The sequence below is a fragment of the Habropoda laboriosa genome, unplaced genomic scaffold, assembly GCF_001263275.1.
Source record: "Habropoda laboriosa isolate 0110345459 unplaced genomic scaffold, ASM126327v1 scaffold40, whole genome shotgun sequence".
NCBI classification, from domain to species: Eukaryota; Metazoa; Arthropoda; class Insecta; order Hymenoptera; family Apidae; genus Habropoda; species Habropoda laboriosa.
In genome coordinates, this window is record NW_017100231.1 from 492,939 (window position 1) to 497,309 (window position 4,371).

Genomic DNA, 4,371 nt, shown 5'->3' on the forward strand with positions numbered 1-4,371 from the left:
TAGGAAATAAGTACAAATCAAATAAGATCAGGAATAAATTTGTACACATATGGAACATGCAAAGACTGAAAATTTGTAATGATTTCCTGCATATCTACTTATAAGTAGTTATATGTAGTTATAAGATATAAGTGAATAAGTCACTGTTGTGTTTTTATTCTACCATGTGGTGCACTACCATGGCCAACCAGAAATCTGATGCTTTCATAATACGAAATTTGTAACTGGCTTGCAATTAAATAATTCAAAGTGATATTACATGATTATCAAAATACTGTAAATAGCAAAAAATAAAAATAGATACATGTGAAATGTTTGTGGCTTTACCAACTTCTCGAAAACATAATACAATGTACGAAAACATTCGGGATATTCGCAAAATATGCACGGAAAGAATTGATTTTATATACTAAAGATCAAAGATGTGTAGATAAATTTTTTCCAGTTTTATATATCGTACATTCTGCATAGTATGATACGTATATTAATTATGTACCAATAATTTAAAAAACGGGTATATTTTATTAAATTTTATCTCTACATTTATTTGTTGAATTAAAAATATCGCTTGGCACTTTTCCCGTGTCTTTACTTCCGTATCACTGTGTACAGCGTCGTTAAATACACCGATAATAGATTAAAGTCATACATATGTATCTTGTACGTGTAAATCAAAATTGATACAAGTATTGAGTTGATAAAAAATGATAAAAAACGAACAAAGATGGACGTTATGTTCATATTGCCTCGAAACGATGATTCAAGTATAATGCATGAGGCAATCAGTTTATCTTTATTGAATTCCTTTGTTAATAGGTTTCGTGACTTAGAGACATTTGCTATAAGTGAATCCGTTGCCCTTGTAAAAATTAATTATTTATGAAATTAATCTTTTTAATAAAATAATCGTATGGAAATTTTATATTATTTAAAATGAAATTTAATATTCTTAAAAAGTAAATATTTAGGAACTGAATCGTTTTGTGGAATATCATTTAATTAAGTCATGCATTTCGCGTGTTAATTTCACACACAATGATTATATGCATATGTGTGTTTAGTTAAAAGCGGAACAATCGAAATCATAAATTATTAAGATTCATGTTGATCAATACGCAAACAACATTCCATAATCGTTTACATAATTTACGACGTAAACATTTCCATAATATTATTTTACTGGCAAGAACGCATTTAAGGTCGTGCCCAGATTGGTGCAATAAACTGCGTAGCGCGGATGAACATGTATCAACACGTTTGTGGTTAATGTCCACATTGTTACTGTTAACGATGCTGTCGTGAAGTATTTAAAATAGCACACTTAGAAAAGACTCACGCTTGAATGCTTACGGTACATAGGAAAACATTGGACATTAGTTTGTGCAGATCTGAGAATAAATTAGGAGGTTATTCCAATTATTATAATGCATAATTATATTGTATTTCTCTACATACTCTATGCATATTGGCTTCCTTTCCTTTACGTTTCCTGTATTGGTGTATAAATATGTAGTATGTAAAAGAACTCAAATGTATAGTTCCACATCCTTTGTATTTATAAGCATCTGATATTACGCTGCTATTGTTTATGGAAAAAGTTAGAGTTTCGTATTTGACTTACATAATTTGTACCAAATTAGAAATCTCAATTCCGTTAGCATTTAAATTATTAGTCGTAACAAAATTTTAATTCTCATAGACAATTATCATGAAAGAAATTATCGAAACGTAAAAATTCATTTTAATTGTTGTTTTTGTTTTGATATTATGTATACTGTTCGATTTCCATAGAGACAAGATGGTGATTTTTAAATGAAATATAAGAAATACACGATAAAAAAAATGCAAGAATTGTATTTTTAAATATATCGCATATAAAGGTTTCGATGATATCGGAATAAATAAAAATGTATTTTTATCATTCGAATATTGTATTATCTGAAATTATCGACAGAGTGGTTAAAGTCTAAGTAATATCTATAATTGTAGATGGACAATCTGATATGAAGATTACATGTTGATGGTAATCTACTATTATTGCAATGTTTCCAAGTACTCAAAAATTTGTAAACGAATGAAACAAGAGTTTACAATTTTCTAATTGACGGATTCATTCAAAAACTTTGTTAGTACACCATATCAATGTTTGTAGTAGCGGGATTTCAACGTTCTTATCGAAAAGTAAACTAAGTAATTCCTTTCTGTTGCGGTAACATCCTTAGAGGATGTATCTAAAGTAAATAAAAGCATATTTGTTTTTATTGAAAGGCAATAACGACCCGTACGATAAAAGATAAAAGTGTCTGTTTGCATCCAAAAATTATTAAATTGTTTTTATAACATAGGTCGAAATCTATGAGATCGTAAAATGAACATCGATATTGATTAACTCTGTCAACATTGTTTTTATATTATGAATTACTTAAATATTATAAACCTATAGATTTGTTTTTCTTCATGTTAAAATGTTATGGAAATTAAACAATGAATTCGTAGTAAGAATGCTCGAAATTGTTTATAACCAGCGGCTTAAAAAAATGTTTTTCTTCGTATAGGGACATTAAGGGTCTTATTCAGCGTTCCCATTTACAGTATTTCGTGAAGGTAGGTTCTTTAATTGTGTAATAAATCTTAGATTTCAACTTGTACATTCTTATGGATTGCATATGTTTAATATATTTTTTATCGTGCTTTCTTGATCAATGGTACAATATGTTTGATACAATATATGTAGCCCTTGTAGAATGAGCATGGAAAACAGTATAGATTCAGCTGACAATTATCATTTCGATCAATTGTCTGTTTTTTTTTTTTTTTTTTTTTTTTTGGGTTTGTTTGTTTTCGAATAAATCGACATAAGGGATTTGCGTTGTCCTTTCAAGTTTGTATTGACATAATGGCACTTTGTATCTGTTTGTAATGTAAACGTCCTTTTTTAGTTTTTATGATTTCCATATTTCATTTGAAAATAAAAATTTGTTTTTTTTTTTAAAGATATGTTTCTTCAAGAGAAATCATTTATATGATACTTTTAACATGTGCATACAAGATGAGGCATTTTAAATTAGCATCATTTTAAAAGCAATTTAATATAATATATTGTAGTAATTAATTTTACTAATTTATTTTTCGTACCGAGCTCACCAACATCATTAATATAATTAATTCTTATAATTTTACATTAAAACGGAAATTATATTATATTTTCGAACGAATAGTTCATTAATAATTCAAGATGATAATTTCAGATGCTTTATCCTGTATATACTTTGTGGAAAATGTAATGTACAATATGGTCATAAAATGAGATGAAAACTAAAGCATATTTAAGTTCAGCAAAACACAGAGTCCAGAAACATTTTCTTGTGTAGTCGGTAGGACACCGACATAAAGCGAGGTCGTAAACTTGGTCAGGCGTCAATGTAAACATATTTTGAGTTTTTTTTTTTTAAATTGACAGAATATGAGATGGATTCGAATCCTCGGTCAGTTGAAGTATTAAAAATACTAATTATCATTTTCAATTTTTTCGATAGTACATAAGATACAGTTAATCATAAGTTGTCATCGTTTTATTTTACGAACCATAAAAAAGCATGCTGTTTACGGTCCTAGCTGCTTTAATTAACCCCACTTGATGCTTTAATTTATGACTTCGCTATATTTGTTCCATCGACTATACATGTTTTCAACAGTAAATCCGGTCTTGTGATAAATGTGAATATATTTTATGGTAGAAATATAGCAAGGTAGTTGATGGATGTATACCGTGAATGTAGTTGAGTAACGCAACTACTATGTAAAACGATACCCTTAATAGTACAAACCGCCAAATGTATTCAGCATTCATTACAAGGCCGGTTTAATGTTTAATAATGCCATTTAATTGTTAAAATTAAAAAAAAAAGATGTTCCTGGATTCTCAAAATATGAATTGATCACTATCTAAACAAAGTTTTTTCCAATTTTTGCAATATTACTATGATTTTATCACAGAATTTACATAAGTCTAAAATATAAATACAAGTCTGTATGTACTTATATTTGTTACGTGTATGCATAGATATTGAATGTAGATACATTTCTTAATCAATTTGATTTTTGTACAATTGAAGTGTATTAAAGTACTTTTGATAAGATAAACACATGAACAGTGTTTTTGCTTCTTTTTTTTTTTATAGTGAATAATATGTACCGTGAATTTATTTCGAAAAGTACGCGAAATTAAAAATTTGAAATTTGATTAAAAGAAAATAACTAAGAATTACAAAAATAGAAAACAGCAGATATGGTGGTGTCAAGAGTAACTTAATGTTGTTCGAGTTTCTTCAAACAAATTTTAAATATGATTTGCAACAGAAAAAAATAATC

The 4,371-nt window shown here is 27.8% G+C and overlaps 1 protein-coding gene across 1 annotated transcript in view; it reads left to right on the top strand.

Annotated features, from left to right (window-relative positions):
• LOC108571466 (patatin-like phospholipase domain-containing protein 3) overlaps positions 1 to 4,371 on the top strand; it is a 10,990-nt gene that overhangs the window by 1,257 nt on the left and 5,362 nt on the right.